Source organism: Ictidomys tridecemlineatus, chromosome 5 (genome assembly GCF_052094955.1).
Source record: "Ictidomys tridecemlineatus isolate mIctTri1 chromosome 5, mIctTri1.hap1, whole genome shotgun sequence".
NCBI lineage: Eukaryota > Metazoa > Chordata > Mammalia > Rodentia > Sciuridae > Ictidomys > Ictidomys tridecemlineatus.
Window position 1 is genome coordinate 142,602,177 of NC_135481.1, and position 20,161 is coordinate 142,622,337.

The window sequence follows — 20,161 nt, forward strand, 5'->3', positions numbered from 1 at the left end:
AAGATGCTCAAGTCCTTTTTATGAAATGGTGTAAAATTTGCACAAAATCTACACACCTCCTCCTATGTAATTTAAAATCATCTCTGTTTATAAAATCTACTACAGTCTAAGTGCCACATGGCAAATTAAAAACGTTTACACATGTTCAGTATAATCACATTTGTTTGAATATTTTTGAGCAATCATAGTCTAATCTTTACATCAGCAACCCACAGATACAGAGGCTGACTTCAAATATTTTTTTCCAGCACATGCCTTCAAGCAAAATTCCCTGAGAACCTGATCCATTATGAGGTGTGCTCACCATCCATGTCGCCTTTTGTTCTATCTATTCCTTTGCTATGAAAAGCTTCTGGAACTTTCAGTGAGTTGAGAAAATCTGTTTTATCAAAATCACCAAAGAAAGTTTGTGAGGATCTGGTTGATTCTCTTTTTATTCAGTAGTGGGGAATTAACAACAACAAAAATAGTTGTTGTGTAGTTTCTACTAGGAATCCTGAGAGCAGAGTAAGAAATTTTTTGTGACCGATGTATGATCTTTGAAAGAAATCAAAAGTAAAAGGAACATACTTACACTGAATCATGTGCCTTATGTTTCTCCCCAGTGAATGGAGAAAACATCCATGTTTCAGAGAGAGTACTGACTGTCTTTGTCTTTGTAGGTGCTTATGTGTTAGGGTCCCTCTTTGTATCATTCACAATTTGAAGAAAGACATGGAGCGTGTAATTATACATCTTATAATCAATTTGATGGTTGTCCTCTGGGAATAAGCAAAAGTAATGGGGTTTCCTTTCTCCAGGACTCTAGGGGGTGCTATTCACATCTTGGTCTCACATCCTTGAAGTTTGCCAATGCACATCAAACTCATCTCTGGGAAGTAAGCAACATAAAAATACACATATTATTAAATCAGAACGAATGACTCCCTGGTCTCTCTGAGTGAAACCCCCAGTGGGTGTGCAATTAATTCCAACAGAAGTACCAGGTCTGGGCTGCTTCATAGGCAAGGAGGAAATGTCTCATTTATATTCCACTTTCAGAGATAAGGAAGAGGTATTTAAAGGCTATTTAGTCACTCTGCAGCACTTGAAACTTATGGATGGCTCTGTCAAAAGTGAAGATTTAAAAAATGAATAATACAACCACTTTAGAAGATAACTACCGGTAATTTTCCCCCTCTCTCTCCTTTTTTTTTTTAAGGTGACTGTGAAATATAAATTGATATCATAGATACAGGAAAGATACCAAGTGATTTACCCAGTGTGTTGGGAGGGGTCTGTTTCCCCCATTTCCTGCAGAAAGGACTTTTGATTGCAAGGCCAGGTTCACCCATTGTCCCTGGCTTCTGTAGGTCTTGCAGGGAGGTTTCATTGTTTCTACAGAAATAGAGAAGACAGTCAGTGCTTTTTATTTTTTCTTCTGTTGGTGTGGTTGGTCAATGATGAGCTGCCACTCATAAGGGCAGATGGTTCCTATTTTATGAAGGCAGAGTTCCATTGGGACCCTCCCAATCAAACTTCATTCCTGTAGCTGGAGTCCTGGGGACAAGATTGCCCTGAGCTTCCCTAAGTGGGGTATAGTACAGATTTCAGAGATTAGAAGCTGCTGGCAGCATTGAAAGAACTAAAGATTAATTATGAATTGCATGACTGTTTCAAGTGAACTAAGGAAACCATCCGAATGAAGCCTGGGGCAATTTCCTTATCAGTTCATGAGAAACTTCTCCCCAGGCAATCTGGCTGTGGGTATCAAAATGTAAAAAGATACATAGCCTTTGGCCAATCAATTCAACACCTGGGATTTTAAAAAGATTAATTTAAATTTAAATAGTTAATACATTCACACAGTACAAAATTAAATATATAAAAAAAGTGGATGATTAAAAATCTCTCTCACATTATCCCTGGAGACCTAGGAATCCTCAGAAGCAGCTGATTTTTGTGCATTATTCTAGATATATCTATGGATCATACAAACAAACAGATGGATGTTTGTATCCCAGCATTTTTTGAAATAAAAAAATATAGCATATACACTTGTCCTTGGGTTTGTTGTAACTAAACATTTTGGTGGAATAATTTAAACTTTATGTAAGTAATGCAAAAAGTTTTTTGTCATTTCCCCCATTGTTAACATCTTACATTAATTACTATAGTACACTTGTCAAAACTACACATATCACTTGGTCATCTTTTTTTTTTGTTTTGCACTAATGTCCTTTTTTTTTCTTTATTCCAGGATACCATATTGCACTGAAAAATATTCAGTTTTTCCTCCTCCTTCCCTCCCTCCCTCCCTCCCTCCCTTCCTTCCTTTCTTCTTTTATTCCTCCCTCCCTCATTTTCTTCTCTTTCCTTTTCCTCCTTCCCTTCATTTCTTCCTTCCTTCCTTCCTTCCTTCTTTCCTTCCTTCCTTTCTTCAATTATATAGAAAAACAATTTGTATGGAGGAGAGGGTGTGTTGTTGTGTAATTTTTTCATGAACAGATTTTTGAAGCTACCACCGTAGTGGTACATATGGAAAATTCCAACTGCCTGAAAAACTGCATCCCCCTCTTCCTGTGGCAACCGCTGGTCTGTTCTCCCTCACCAGAGTTCACAATAGATCTTTCTTTTTGAAAATGTAATAAAAAATGGAATCATACAGTTTGTAACTCTTTGATACTGGCTTTTTAAACTCAGCGTGTTCCCTTGAGTGGTTGCATATATGAATAGTTAAGCCTTTTTTTAATTGAGTAATCTACCCTATGGTGTACCACTATTGCTTTATCCATTGATCCATTTATCACTCATTGAAGGACATTTACTTGTTTTATTTCACATACCATATTATGAAAATCAGAAATTTACATACCATCCATAAAGATTTCCTATGAAAAATTATAATTGCTTATGGGATAGGTTAAAAACAAAACAGAAACAAAGGCAAAAAATGTGAACCACATAATAGGAAGAAATAAAATGTGGGCACTCTCCTATGACCCTCAAAGGCAGTGAGAAGCTTTCAAAAGTTTTCTTTGCATTCCACACTTGTTTCAGTCTTTCATTCCTTTTCAGAAACTTCATGTATCTATCATATAGTTTAAACATATATTCTTTATTTTAAAGAGTAGGTATATAGCATGGAGATAAGGATAAAGTGATCCTGCTGCTCTCCAATCTGCAATTTAAGAAAGATGATCTGACCTTTCCATCCACACTCCTACCCTCCCCTTATTTTCTCACAAGCACGGCTGCCTTTTTTTTCCTTCTCTTCTCATTCTTTTAAATTCCTGTGCACACACATCCCTGAGCCACATTTTGCTTATATTTGTCCATTTTTGATCTTTAATAAATGGAATCATGCAGTACATGTTCTTTTACATTTGTTTTCTTTTTCATTAATTTAAATCATCAAGATCTTCATGTGTTGATCATAGGTCTACTGTATTTGTTTCTTCTGCTGATGATATTTAATTGAACAAATATATCTAAACTTATATATCTGTAAATTGTTAAAAATTTGTGTTTTTTTAAAAAAATAGTGATTACAAAAATCCTGCTAAGAATATTCTTGCATATGGATCAGTAGTGAAACTGGTGTGTAGACAGATATGTGCATTCATCCCTTATTGAGCCATGTAAATATTGCCTGAAGTAGGTGATCAGTGATGTATTGTGACAGCAGTTACGTAGATTTCATCATCAACAAATCTTTTTGCTATTGTAGTGTGTAGGGAGTAGAATCTAATTTTAGCTTTACCTTAAATTTTCCTGACTATGGATGAGAGGAATCATCTCATGGTGTTGGAGTATTTTGGCTATTTTTATTTGTCCTTTGTGGAATGCTTATTCAAGGAATGCCTGTTATATCTTTTATTCACTAAAACGGATTTTTTAAAAAATTTTCATTATTGTCTCGAAATTTTATTATAAAAATTTGGAATTTTAGTTTCTTATTGGTTTTAAATGTTCCATGCATTATTTCCCAGTTTTTTGGCTCACAATTTTACCTCCTTAAATGTATGTTTGATAAAGTGAAGTTTATTGTTGAGTTTTATCTTGCATCATGTTTAGAATTTTTTTGCTATCTCAGAATGAGGAAGATTTTCTTTTTTTTTTAGATATTTTCCTGAAAGTTAGGTTGTTCTGTTTAAGTTTTTAGTGTATCTAGAATTGATTTAAAAAAAAGTTTGAATACTGATTAAGAACAAGGATTTTAAAAATTTTTTTATTTGTTTTAATTAGTTATACATGACAGTAGAATACACTTATATACTTATATGTATGATATATCATACATAGATGGGATATAATTTCTAATTTTTCTGAGTATACATATTGTAGAATCATATTGGTCATAGAGTCACATACATACATAAAGTAATAATGTCTGATTCATTCTATTATCTTTCTTATCCCCACATCCCCTGCCTTCCCCTCCTTTCACTTCCCTCTATCTAATCTAAGGAGCGTTATTCTTTTTTTTCTTTTTGCATTACAATTCTTAAAACACATATATACCCTAATTTTTATATCTCTGTTTACATATAAAGTATGCTGACACCCAATTCAAGTCTTCATACATGTACTTTGTATAATGATGTCCATCACATTCCACCATCCTTGCTAATCCCCTGCTTCCTCCTTTTCCCCTCCCACCCCTCTGCCCTATAGAATTTATCTATTCCTCCCATGCTCTCCCTCCCAATCCCACTATGAGTCAACCTCCTTATATCAGAGAAAAAATTCAGTATTTATTTTTTTGGGAATGGCTGACTTCACTTAGCATTATCTTCTCCAATGCCATCCATTTACCTGCAAATGCCATGATTTTATTCTCTTTTATTGATGAGTAAATTTCCATTGTGTATATATGCCACATTTTTTTTTTATCCATTCATCCACTGAAGGACATCTAGGTTGGATCACCAGTTTAGCTATTGTGAATTGTGGTGCTATAAACATTGATGTGGCTATGTCCCTGTAATATGCTGGTTTTAAGTCCTTTGGGTGTTTTCCAAGGAGAGAAATAGTTGGGTCAAATGGTGGTTCCTTACCAAGTTTTCCAAAGAATCTCCATACTGCTTTCCAAATTGGCTGCACCAATTTGCAGAACCACCAGCAATGTATGAGTGTACTTTTTCCCCCACATCCTCTACAACACTTATTGTAGTTTGTCTTCATAATAGCTGCCATTCTGACTGGAGTGAGATGATATCCTAGAGTGGTTTTGATTTGCATTTCTCTGATTGCTAGAGATGATGAGCATTTTTTTCATATATTTTTTGATTGTATATCTTCTTCTGAGAAGTGTCTGTTCAGGTCCTCAGCCCATTTGTTGATTGGGTTATTTGTTTTTTTGGTGTTTAGCTTTTTGAGTTCTTTGTATACCCTAGAGATTAGTGCTCTATCTGATGTGTGAGGGGTAAAAATTTGCTCCCAGGATTTAGGTTCTCTGTTCACCTCACAGATTGTTTCCTTTGCTGAAAAGAAACTTTTTAATTTGATTCCATCCCATTTATTGATTCTTGGTTTTAATTATTGCACTATAGGAGTCTTATTAAGGAAATTGGGGCCTAATCCCACATGATGAAGATTAGAGCCTACTTTTTCTTCTATTAGATGCAGAGTCTCTGGTTTAATTATTACATCCTTGATCCATTTTGAGTTAAGTTTTGTGCATGATGAGAGATAAGGATTTAGTTTCATTTTGTTACATATGAATTTCCAGTTTTCCCAGTACCATTTATTGAATATGCTATCTTTTCTCCAGTGTATGTTTTTGGCGATTTGTCTAATATAAGATAATTGTAATTTTGTGGATTAGTCTCTGTGTCCTCCATTCTGTACCATTGGTCTACCAGTCTGTTTTGGTGCCAATACCATGCTGTTTTTGTTACTCTTGTTCTGTAGTATAGTTTAAGGTCTGGTATGGTGATACCACCTGCTTCACTCTACCTGCTTAGGATTGCTTTAGCTATTCTGGGTCTCTTATTTTTCCAGATGAATTTCATGATTGCTTTTTCTATTTCTATGAAGATTTTCATTGGGATTTTGATTGGGATTGCATTAAATCCTTATGGTGCTTGGTAGTATGGTCCTTTTGATAATATTAATTCTGTGTATCCAAGAGCAAGGTAGATCCTTTCATCTTCTAAGTTCTTTGATTTCTTTCTCAAATCCTCTGAGAAGGAAATGAGGAAAACTACCCCATTCACAATATCCTCAAAAAAAAAATAAGATACTTGGGAATGAACTTAACAAAAGAACAAGGATTTTAATATCAGAGCATCTGAAAATCGAATTCCAGCTTTACAGTTTTTTTGCAAAACTTCCTCTGTGCAAAATGTCAACTAATACAAGCTACTTGATTTCTCTGTGTCTCAGTTTTATCATCTTTAAACTAAGAATATATTTTTTAAGACTCTGCAATGTAGTAGTCCCGAGTGTAAAGTAAATTAATATATATTAAGTGCTAGAATCTGACTAAAACCATAATCACATAGCATAAGTTACAGGACTCAATTTTATTTCTTCATAAAAAATTTAATAGTCTAAGAATCAGATGTTTAAAAATAAATTTGCAGATTTCTAGTTCCATTCTTTCATACATCAGATTCTGTGTGTGTGTGTGTGTTTTGAAGCAATTATTTTCCAATATCCTATTTGTATATTCTTATATAGATAGTACATTTTCTTTATAGTTATACATTTACAAAAATAATGCTTGATCATTGATAATGAAATGTTCTTCCTGTTCTTATTTTTTGGTGACATTTTGCTAATCTTGTCTTTATGCTCTTTGCTTTTTTTTTTGACAAGTATTATGATTAATGAAAAAAAAAGAGCAAATTATATGTTGTAATTGCATTGAATTCAGTTGGGGAGAACCAACATTTTCATGGTATTGAGCCTTTCTATCCATTCTCTTAGCCTCTTCACCTGTTTTTTTGAGTCTTTTAATGGCCCTTTAATAAAGTTTTGCAATTTTCCTTAAAAAGGGCTTGCACATCCTGTGTTAGATTTATTCTTAATCATCTTATTTGATGTTGCTCTGATAAATGTTACTTTGTTTGAAATTAAATTTTCTAATTACATTTTGCTCTTAAAAATGCAGTTGACTTTTTTATATGATGCAATCTGTCTAAAGTCTTATGAATTTTATTAATTTGTGCTCATATATTTTTAGTAGAGGTACCCCACAGAAATAATCATATCTTTTTACCAATAACAATCACTTTGTTTCTCACATTTCCATCTCCATATGCTTTGTTACTCTCTGTCTTTTTGCATCATCTAGAACTCTGTGTATTTGTGGGAGAGGAGGCATGATAGCAGCTGCTGTATTTTGTATAAATGTTGGAGTGCTTTTAATGTTTCCTCCTGGGCTCAGCTGTGTTTGTCATCGATGTATCATGCTCCCCTTCCATTCCTATTTGTTAAGGCATTTTTCACAAAAGAGGTTGTCACATTTTACCAAATGCTGCTTCTGCACCTGCAGATACAGAATATTTTATCTTTTAAGCTTTTCTGAAAGATTTCATGTAATATTCACATTATTTGCCTCAATGTTTAACAAAACCCTTTCTAAACTCACTAAATAAATTCCCATATATCTCACTCCTTGCCTGATACATAAAATCTGTGACTGATGATTAAATTTATTTTTATCATTCTACTTTTAAAATTTTTTCTTAAGTGATTTTGATAAATTGTACTTTTCAAGGGATTTGTCAATTTCTGTAAGTAATCAATTGGGATTTTTTAAAATGATTTTATTTGGCTAATTTTGACTCCATATGTAAATTTTATTCTTTTTATTTGTAATTTTTTTTTATTTGTGAAGTCTTTTTTATTTTTTTAAATTTTGGTGCTGGGATTAAACCTAGGGCCTCCCTCATGCTAAGCACAGGCACTACCACTGAGCTATATTCCATCCAATCCCAGATCCTCCTTTTCTTTTCTTTTTTAAATTTTTTTTATTAATCAGTTCTAGAGGAGTCATTAGATATTTCATTATCTTTCTCAGTCTATTTTTATTTCCTTTTCTCCATTTTATTTACTTCTTTCTTTCTTTGTTGTGGGTACCAGGGATTGAACTCAGGGACAGTCAACTAGTGAGCCACATTTCTAGCCTTATTTCATATTTTGTTGAGAGATAGGGTCTCACTGATTTGCTTAGTGCCTTGCTTTTGCGGAGGCTGACTTTGAACTCGAGATCCTCATGTCTTCAGCCTCCTGAGACTCTGGGATTACAGGCATGTGTCACCATGCCCCTCTTAAGCTTTGTTTTAATACAATTTACTCAAGCCATAAATTTCCCTTTAAATATTGCATTAGCTCTAATCCCACAAATTTCAATACATATTTTTTCTTACAATTAATAGCCAAAGGCATATAACATCAGACTGTAGGAACTGTGTGCATTTGGTAAAAATCATGGAGACAGAGATGGGTGAGGTGGGCAAACCACTCTTTTTCTCTCTTTCTATAGCTTCTCATGATGTCTAAGAGAGTCAGATGTAACACTCAGGCAGGGGAGCCCCAGCTTTAGGTAAAATTAGGAAAGTCCTGGCTCTTTCCCTGGAGGAGTTAGGGGCTGGGATACAATTGTAATGTGGTAGGACCTGTTTTCTAGTGCTGTCTTGACCATTCCATATTCTCAGCTGGGGAAACTCCTTCTTTTTAGACACAATCAAGGGACTGGAGTATGAGCCCTGGCTTCTCTGGGTTTTGGTCTTAGCAAGTGTTTTTTTTTTTTTTTTTTTTTTTGTGTGTGTGTGTGTTTTGTAGACAAACCTCTGTTCTGGGATGCAAGCCTGCAATAAATCAAATTCTCCTGACTAATCTGTGACATTCAGCATTGTATTTAGTATCATTCAGTTTAAAAAAAATTGCCTAATTTCCTTGGTGATGTATTCTTTCAGTTATATAGAAGTGAACTTTCTAATTTTCCAAATGTAAGTGCTTTCCCCAGCTTTTTATTTTGGAAATTTTCAAATGTATAGACAATTTGGAAAAATAAAACGCGGAATGCATTTCCGTATGCTCTGCTCCTAAATTCAATGACAGTAAGCATTTTTCTATGTTTGCTTTTTGTTTCTCTTTCTATTCACATCTGCTGATCTCAAGGTTGCTCAACCTTGCTAAAGTTTGTTGAGGACCTCCTATCACCTCACTCTTAAACACATAATTTACACCTGCCTCTACCAAAAATTGACATTCTTCACATAATTGACAACAATATTGTTAATGTACTTAAATAAAATTATTGCTATTGTGTAGTACCAGCTATGGTTCAGTTTTCCTTCAAATTTTGTAATTGGTCCCCAAATACATTTTACACAGCTGGGTTTTTTAAACCAGTGTCCCATTAAAATTCACATGTTGCATTTGCTTCTTGTCTGCTTAACCTCCTATACTCTGGAATGTCCCCCCCCCCCATTTTTTCCCCATAATGTTGCCTTTCTATGGAATCCAAACCTTTCATTTGTATGCAACAACCCACAGTCCTGGTTTTTACATTTTCTTCCTTGCATCCTTTCATTAGTCTGTCTTTCAGGTTTGTATTTCCACAAGTAGGGGGGCAGGGAATGAGATCCAGAATCTGGGTCTGAACAGTTTTGGCAGGAGTCTCCTGGCGTGGGGCTCTGTTCTTAGAGCACATTGTGTCAGGAGCACCTGATGCAGAACGTGCCTCATTAGCGAGCAGGAGTTTAGCTTGTTTGTCAAGATGCTATAACAGATAGGGTTTCCCCACCGTCTTTTTATTTCCCTCTTTCCAATTAATGAGTAATCCGTGGGGTGATATATGTCACTATATCACCACATTGTTCTTCAATAACTTCTTATGAAATGGTTTTATTGTCTGCTGGTGTTCCTTCTTTGGTTATTGTACTGATTATCACAACAGAGTGACTTTTCAGTCTTAGCATCTATTCTTCTTTTATTACCTGGTTTTTATCTACAAAGAACAACTTTGCCTTTTCTTCTTCACCTACCTCTCCCATCCTGTCTCCACTTACTTCTCTTTTATTTTTTCTCTCCTTTCTATTCCTCCCTCTCTCTCCTTTTTTAATGTCTATTAAGTCAGAATCCATTATCACTGTTATTTTCATTGATGCTCAAATTGTCCCAAATTTGGCCATTTAAACACATTCCAGTATTTTTGCAAAGTGGGCTCTTGCTTGTCATCTCTTGATTTCCAGCACAATTAAATCCTCAAGGTTCACACTGTATTGTTCTGACTCCAGATGTGACACCAAGGTGACTAAGTTAGTGGGGTATGGTGCTCAGAAACTGTATGTATTGTGTATGTTTTTAAAGCTTGTACCATTGCTATGAATTTTCAACCTAGTTGTGTTTAGAGAATAGGGTCTCGGATTCCAGTTCTTTGAAATGTAAGATCTGCTTTCCAATAGTCAACAAATTTATAAAAAATACAATTATTAGCTGTTAGGGAAATGCAAATCAGAACCACAAAGAGATATTATCTCAACCCAGTATTATGGCTATTATCAAAAAAGGTAAAAATAACAAATGCTGGCAAGTATGTGGAGAAAAGGGAAGTCATACATTGCTGGTGGGAATATAAATTAATATAGCCACCATGAAGACCAGTATGTAGGTTTCTCAAAAAAAAAAAGAAAAGAAACTAAAAATCAACCCAGCTTTCTCACTTCTGGGCATATATCCAAAGAAAATGATATGAGCATATCAAAGAAATATCTGCATGCCTATGTTTATTGTTGCATTAATTAATTAATTAATTAACTCCATTTTTTTCTTTGCTAGTTGAAAGTTTCAGGTTTTACTTGTATGCTTTTTGGATTACTCATTTTAACATGGATTTTAATGTCACAAAACCTGATACTTCACAGTGCTATATTTTCCAACCACAAAATAATATTGTAATTCTATAATTCCAAATACTATCTACTCTTATTACTATTATTTTTCAGAATGTTCATTCTATTGTGTTAATTTTTTATTTTAAATGATGTGTGACAATTGCGGTACTATAACTGTGTTCAGATTAATCTGAACTTGCTGTGATTGAGCACATTCACAATTCTTTTTGCTTATTTTAATCTTGCTTAGTCGAGACTTCCCTGCAAGGATCATTTTCCTTTTACTTAAACTCACTCCTCTGCAACATTATTTAGTGGAGACCTATTGGCAGAAACTCTGTTTCATATATTTACTGTTTGTTTTTGAAAGAAAAGCTATTTCTTCACATCATGGTTTTAATTGGGTGTTTTGGATGGATATTTTCTGTCAACAATTTTCAATCATTATTTCACCTCAGCTGTACCCACCCAGAACTTGGCTTCAGCAACTGGTAACTGGGGCAAATTGAGAAATGCTAATGTCCTTGCTTCCCTTGGGAAAATAGCTCTTTGGCTAGATCTATGGGGAAAGGAGCTTTGTGTTCTTGGCGACACCTATCTGGACTGGAGTTGGGAGGGAATAGAGCAGGAGTGGCCTTCATTCAAATACTACAGAATTGCTGTTTTTAGTAGATTTTATTTAAATTTATTTTTCAAATTCCTTAGGACCATTTGAGAGACTGAAAAGTTTTTATAAAACAATAATAACTTTCACCATTTTCACTGGAGAGGGGTCCTGAGTATTCCACACTGCTGTGTAGTTACTTCCTGGGGTGCATTTGTAATTTTATTTCACTGTTATGGGAGCAGATACTTTTTGAGATTTCAATCTTTTTAAATTTATTGGGATTAGTTTTATGTCCTAACATAAGGGTTTTTTTCTGGAGAGTGTCCTAAGTGTTTTTGAAGGTAGGATAATGTACATTCTGTTGCTGTTGGGTATAGTGTTTTCAGATTCCTGTTGTATCTAATTGTGTTTTAAAGTCTTTCTTTGCTTGTTAAATTTCTGTGTAGTTGTTCTATAAAGGGGGTATTTAAGTATTCCACTCATTGTTGATTTATTTTTTCACTCATTTTAGTTTAGCTTCATGTGCAAAAATTTTATGTGCATGTTTTAGTCAACTTTTTTGCCACTGTGACCAAAATATCTGAAAAAAACAATTTTAGAGGAGGAAAGGTTTATTTGTTGTTTATGATTTCAGATGTCTCGGTACTATAAGGCTGATTCCATTGTTCTGGGCCAAAGGTGAAGCAGACCATTGTGGTGGAAAGGTATAGATGTGGAAAACAACTCAAGACATGGCAAACAGAAAGCACGGAGGAACTTCTGTTACCTAGGGACAAAATATTAACCCCAAAGGTATCTCTCAGTTACCTACATCCTACAGCCACTCCCCACCTGCCTACAGTTACCACTCGGTTAATCCATATTAGTGGATTAATTCACTGTCTAGGTTAAAGCTCTCATAACCCAATCATTTCACCTCTAAACTTTCTCATATTGTCTCACACACGGGCTTTTTGGGGACACTTCATATCTTAACCATACCAGTGCATATACTATAGCTTGTTATAGCTTCCAAATTAATTGCCCATTGTTATAATAAAATATTTATCTTTATCTCTAATAACTTTTTGAAACATACAGTCTGTTTTCTGGTGTTTCTATAGTTGTATTCCTTCTTTATTCTTTTTTTTTACAATATTGTTACACATATTATATCTGTAGGTAAAACAAACTCATAAATGCATTGCTATATTATATATGTTATATTCCTCCCAAATGGTTTGTTTTATTGGAGAAGGGGACAGTGGAGTTAACACTGTGAAGAAAGCTAGGACTCCAGATAGTGAAGAATCCCCTCCTCTCCCCATATATGCCCACTGCCCCAAATAAAAATAATCAACTATGGCGAAGCAGCTGAGGTAGCAACTGCAGGGGAGGGGAAGGAGACACGGAACTCCAGGATAGATTTAGAGGGACCAGGTGTGTGTTAAGAAGCCCTGAAGCCCTGGCTGTATAAGTCTGTCTCTATGCAGGCATGCATAAATATAAAGGTAAGCTGTTCTTTCTCTCCTCTCTCTCTGCACCATGCTACTTCCTGCCATCCCAGCTTCTTTTTCCATGTGAGAGTGAAGGAAAGAGGAGATAAGCAAGTCATCACAGGATTATGATCAGATTTATATCTATGAGCTTCTGGATCTTCTGCACTATTACAGGATTCTTTAAGTGTTCACTGAGTGCTTGGAGGCCCTTCTGCACCTGCTCCAAAACAGGCTACATGGCTCAGTCACTCAAGTTTGCTGTATCTCATGGTTGACCATAGCCAGTTACTTGACACTCTAAGTATCACATCATCATGCAGTGCTGGTAACCCTCTGCAGCCTCCACACAGCTGGAGTGCAGGTTTAGCGCCATATGGTGCACATGCGTGGTGTTTGTGTAGTCCTTCATGACTTCTAGATCAGCTGATTTCTGTGTTAGCACTTGATGAAGGTTCACTCCAGCTGAATATATGCCTAGTAGTCCTTGTGTACCCACAGAAACTCCAGGAGTTTGGTACAACAGGCAACTCCATTGCTGTACAGTTTGGCATCTCATGGATTTCATTTAATGGCTTCTGTATGCTGCTTCATGGCCTGGAGATCATTCCCTTTCTTAAAACACTCGTTGTTCTTGTTCTTCTCCTCTCATGCCAGTTAGGGGTTGACGTAACTCTTGCTCCTTCAGGAGTTCCTCTGCCTGCTATTTTTTCTTGAGCACATCTGGGCTTCTGTGCTCTGCCAGAGACTTTTAGACATGCTCGGCATTCTTGTACTTTTCTTCTTTGAGGAAGAAGTTGCCAATTTGCACACATGCTTTGGCAATCTGTTGATAGACGTCTAGGTTCTCTCTCCCTACATCAAAGGGTTTCTCACAAAGCTCTCAGCATTTATTGTGACCCTTTACAAAGTATGATGCTGCTTGATTGGTAATGGACGCCATGCTGACTGGGCTCAGTTCTTTGTCTCTGCAGTAATGCTTCAGAACTGTGTCCCTCTTTCTATTTGTAGGCATCATTTCCTAACTCTTTTTCTTTCAGTGCTTTATTTTTATTCTGTGGAAGCTCTTCCATTGCCTTTGGTTTGGTCTCCTTTTGGGGATGAGGTGGGAGGTGCATTGCATCCCAGATCCACCCCAATATGGACCCCAAGAGTGGTTATGATCCAGGGACATTACAATTTTTTGGACAAATCTGACAGCTTGTTTTATAGTTGCTCCTACTATGTAATATTTATTTTTTATATGATTTTATGACTTTTAAAGAAGTTGTGGAAAGGAAAGATAAGAAATAAGTATTTATAGAGTTTGTTACATTAATGACTTTTTTGACTATTTCTGATTCTCTCATTGTATCTAGGAAACTTGAATTACCATATGATGCATTTTTAAAAATTTGTTCTCTTCTGCCTCCTTTGCATTATTATATTTTCTAATATATTTCATTTCTATATGTTATGGATACAAAAATGTAATTCTATACTATTGTTTAAGATAATTAAATCTGATAAGAAAAAGGAGAAAGAAGTGCAATTATAGTATCTTTTATAATTAGCAAGCAGATAATGTAACTGGTGAATTTAAAGTTTTTTCAGCAAAAAACACTTTTACTGCTGCAGGACAGGTGTGTTATCAATGCTTTTTCTTAGTTTTTTAATTTCTTCCAAAATATCTTTGGCCTTAGTTTATAAACAATCTCATTTTTCTGGAAATAATATTCTTAATTAGGAGCCTTTCATTTACATCAGTATGTTGGACATGTTATCCCATGATCTTTTGACCTCTGGTTTTTAAATGAAATTTATGTGCTAATCTTATTTGAGTTCCCTTGTATGTGATGAATCATTTTTCTCTTTCTGTTTTCAAGATTTTCTCTCTGTCTTTGACTTCTAACACTTTTGTCATGATGTGTCTGAATGTGAATCTCTTTACATTTATCCCACTTGGAGTTTATTGAGCTTTTTTTGATGTGTAGATGGATATTTTTCATCATATTTTGACATTTTCAGTTTTTATCTCTTTTCTCTCTCTTATGCAACTCTCCTTACATACACATTGGTGTGCTTAATGGTGTCCCACTTTTCTCTGAGTCTCTCTCTTTTTTTTTCTAATTTCTTCCCATTTTTAAGGTGGCATAATCCCTATAAATCTATTTTCAAATTGGTAATTTTTTCAAATCAACTCAGTTAATAATGGCACTTATTATATCCACTTGACTTCACCATCCTAATAGATCACTTTACTGATCCTAAGATAATAACCTATAAATGGAATCAGAATTGCAGTGATGAATAAGTATGTGGAAAATTACTGATAACATCTGTTGCTTCAGAGAATTTAGGAAGTAAATCATGCATATCTGGGAGAAATTGATAAGCCTTTCATTATGAACATACAATTATTATACAAAAAATAAAATTATTAGGCTCAATTATGGTTCTTGGCATTAAAATAAACTTTAAAAAGAAAGCATACCGGTCTGTATATTTTTAAAAGTCACATGTTGTTGGGGAAACCTATCATAAAATATATTAATGGTATTTAGTTACTAAATAAATAAATAAATAAATGGTATTTAGTTACTAAATAAATAATCTTATTTAGTTACTAAATAAATAATCTTAGTTACTAAATAAATAATCTGCCTTTCTTGGTTATACCTGAGGCTTTTATATGATGAAAAAAATACAAATCAGAAAGATAATTAAAGAATAATACCATTATCAGAAACTTATAAACATGGTAGATATTATTCCAAGCATACAAATATATTTTAATATGTGAATGGCCTAAGTATACCAGTTAGATTTTCAGAGTGGATTAGAAAACAAGATCCAACTACATGAAACCCACTTTTAGCTATAGAATACTGATAATATGTTAAAGGTAAAGGGATGGAAGAAAATATATCATGCTAAAGATGTATCTTGCTAACACTAATCCAGAGTAGCTGTATTAATTTCAAAAAAATCCAAAATTCAGAGGCAAGAAAAGTATCAGGGATAAGAAGGTACATAACATCATGATAAAGGGGCTAATTCTATAAGAATGCAAAATAATCCTAAAAACATCTGAACCTTATAGAATTGATGCAATGCTGAGGAACTGTGAGAAAAAATGAGAAATGCATTATTATAATTGGAGATTTGAACACTCCTCTTGTAGTAACTGATAGATCAAATAGGCCAAAAATCAGCAAGGATATGGATAACCTGAATAGAACTATTGATTTGTTTCATATTATTGACATCTATAGAAGATTCCATCTTACAACAGAATGTACATTCTTCTCAAACTCACAAGGATCGTTAACCACTTAGAACCTACTACAGGTATCAAAATCCATTGAAGATTTTTTTAAAAGTAAAAATTTTGCAAAATTCTCTGAATATGAAATTCAACTAGAAATCAATAACACAAATCATAATTTAGTATACAGAAAATTGCAAGTTAAAATAACAATGGGCAATTACTATATACTTATTTTAAAAATGTCAAAAAAAAAATCCAAAGAACTTACAAAATCAAATGGCATAGAAAGTACAAAGCAAAAGGAACTATATTATTCATTGCTACTGGAAATGCAAAGTTGTATTGGAAGATAATTTGGAAGCTTTCCATATAGCTAACCATCACTGTATCATACAATTTAGCATATTTCTCCTTGGTATTTGCCCAACTGATTTAAAAACATACGCTCACACAGAAACTCCCATATGAATACATCTAGCGTCATTATTTATAATTAGCCAAACTGAAATCAATCAAAATTTGTCCCTAATATGTGTATGGATAGACAAACTGAGGAACATCCATATGATAAAATATGTAAAATAAAAATATGCAATGAAAGAAATGAATTCACAATCCTGAAGCAGCTACATGAAGGAAACTTAAATGCATGTTGATAAGTGAAAGAACCAGTATGAAAGGTTTATACATATTATGCAATTTAATTATATAGCAATCCAGAAAAGGCAAAACTTCAGTGACATTTACAAGTTCAGTGTTTTCTAGGGTTCAGTGGAGCATGGTGGTACTGAGATTATTTTTAGGAAGGGGTAAAATTGCACATATTTTTAACACTAGCCATAGAAATTTATAGTGTAAAGAGTGAAACTTTATTTATGCAACTTAAAATAAATCATTTAGGATTCCAGAATGAAATGCAGAAAATTATCGAAGAATTTAATTGTAATACAAGTCTAATGAATAATAACTCTGATATGAGCATCTACGGAAGTGGTGAGAGAAAAGGTGTGGACCTAAATGAATTTGGAAAAGAGTGAAGTTGTAAGACCAAAGGCAAAAGAAATTGTACCTAAAACTGTACTCAAGCATATTAAAGTTACATGGAAGGGGTATGTATAAATAATTTTGATACAAGTATTCACTGAATTAAACAATTAATGGGTGGTGGATGGTGGGAGCCAGGTTTCTCATAGTTCAAGTGAGAGTTTACAGATAAGTAAGGGGAGGATGCTGGAATGAACCATGTTATAATTAATTAAAGTTGGAGCCATGTTTAGCTTAATGCTGATATAGGTGATTACCTATAGAAATACTTATGGATATTCATATATGTACCATGTACGATGCATGTAGTATCCAGATTTTGATTTCTAATGCAATTCTCCAATGAAAGAAACTAGAAATTCTTCTAAAAATGCCATATTTTTGTACTGGAGCTGAAATACACAAGATAAGCCTAGAGTATCCAGTAATACCAGAAAGTCAGGAAGTTTATGATGAAAAAACAAACTTCACAATGCTGGAGTACGTACAAAAAGCATACAACTGAAGGAGCTCCTTGTGGTAAAAGCCAGAATGATTTGAGCAATAAAATAAAGTGGTGTAGGATTGTATCCTAAAATATTAAAACATCATGACTCTCCACTGATATAAGTAAATGATTGCATAAATATATAAATGGGTAATGATAGATATATTTCCTGTGTAGATGAATTCTAAATAACTTTGGATATTCTGCTCTCAGAGACAAGGAACATAAGTGCCCATAGGTTGCACTTCCTTTTCCCAAAGAATACCATGTAGAAAGTGGGGAAAAAAGAGTAATCTCTCAGTGGAGAAAGCTAACAAATACTACCTCAACCAGGTGAGTGAGGTCGATGTGAATGACAGTACAGGATATTGATATTGACAGAAGGTAACCTTGACATGATGTGATAAAAGTGACACTTTACTTGTGTGTCTTCTTTCACAAAGCCTACAAATCCAGTATAATCATGAGGAAAATTTTCAAATCATAAAAAGAATATTCTACAAAACATCTCATCAGTACTCCTCAAAACTGTCCAAGTCAAAAAATTAGGAAAATTTAAGAAAAATGTCACATCCTGTAAGATCTTAATGACACACGATGACTAAAATGTAGCAATTATAGCTACCTTGTATTTTTCCAGATCTTCAGAAATGGGTATTTAAGTTCATCGCTAGTAAGAAAGGGAAAGAACATTAAATGTATAAGGAAAATAATCTGGAGATGGAGACAAACCTAAGTTCAAGTCCCAAAATAAATTTCCTTATATTTAAAAATCTCTAAGAAAATTCATTAGCTTCTCTGAACATAATTTAATCATCAGGATTGATAATATATATCTCAGAGAGTTATCCTGCAGATTGATGAATGTGCACAAAGTTCTTGGCATGTTGAAATACATTCTCTTTGCTTTACTTATTATTTGCTCACAGTAATGTACAGTCTTGTGGTGGGAGGAGGGGTATTTTGAGCATCTAGAGTGACAATAGATACTGAAAGTCACTTGCATTTACCTGATTGATAGCCTGAGGTACACAGTCAAGTGCACATGGACTGTCATTCATTTTGGCACTCCAAAGGTTCCTTTCTCACTTAGCACCATTGTGAGTAGTCCATGATCTAGAATCGTGCTGAAAGACCCATGGAACTTTTTTGTTTCTTTGCTTGTTTTTATTTTATTTTTAAAAATAAATTTTATTTTTTAAAGAGTTTCAGATTTATAGGAAAAAAATAAAGAAGATCATACCCAGTTTCCCTTATTATTAACATCTTACGTTAGCAAGGCACATTTTCATAATTAATAGGTACAGATGGATTCATTATTATTGACTAAAGTCCATGCTTAATTCAGATTTTCTTAACATGTACCTAATGTCCTTCTTTAATTTAATGTTCACACTGAATTTAAGGGAAATATTTCCTTGTCCTCATAGAATATTCAAGAATACTTCAGCTTTTCTCGTAATTATTATCTCTTCAAGAACCTCATGATCTTCATGGGCTCCTTGGAAATGAATGAAAAATTTTAAACATCTTGCTACCCTCCTGTTACATTTTTTAAATTGTCTTCTTTTCTGCAGTTGTGTCAGGATTATGTTTATCAAGTTTCCAGAACATGCAATGGGAGGAGGTGCTGAATGTTTGGTAATATTTGGTCTTTGTGGTCACATTCACAAGGCGGCTGATTATTTGAAAAGCCCAAATTTGCAGGGGGAAAGAGCACTGGACTAGGAGTTTAGAACTCAAATTCTTAAGCCAGCTGTAGGGCCTTGGTGTCACTGCACATCTCCCAGCTGTGTTTCCTCATTTACAGGCATAACAAGGACAGCATGATTTCTTGGTTTCCTTCCTCCTTTTCAGTCCTGTGTTGGTAGAAGTGGTCTTAGTTCTACAATCCAGTTGCATTCCCAACGTGGTAAGAGTTTGTGACTAAGACTGGAATTTGTTTGGAATTTGTTTTTTTCCAATCCAAGGAAGAGAATCTTTTTTGGTTTGGGTGGAAGGAGAGACTTGGAATTTTCTCGAGAGATGTTTTCCTTTTGGGTTTAGAATGCTGGGTGGTGTGCCTCGCCCACCAGGAAGGAGAGAATAGAATGAATCATAATTTGTTAGTTGGAATTACATCCCGCAAGAAATAAAAAAAAAAAAAGTGCAAGTCAGAATGAATGACTAACCTTTGCCTTGCCCTAGCAGAAAAGCTGGTGAAATTTAGAAATATAGTTATGTTTCTATTCACCAGGCTCTCTACCTGAACCAACAACTATTCGTGAAACTTTCCACATTAAACTTTCAGTTCCAGTAAAGTTCATGGCAGCCTCTAAAACTGCACTGGGAGGTGACAACACAGCATTCCTTTGGGTCTGATGCATAGCAGCTTAGGGTGTGAGGGCTGGAAGGGGCTTCAGAGGGCAAGAGGACACACGACTGTGCTTCTACCATGTGCCCAACACTCAGCCTGCATTAATGATT

At 34.5% G+C, this 20,161-nt stretch overlaps 1 pseudogene; it reads right to left on the bottom strand.

Moving 5' to 3' along the window:
• Positions 1–13,032: 13,032 nt before the first annotated feature.
• Positions 13,033–18,756, bottom strand: LOC101973313 (stress-induced-phosphoprotein 1 pseudogene; annotated as a pseudogene).
• Between the last annotated feature and the right edge of the window lie 1,405 nt (positions 18,757–20,161).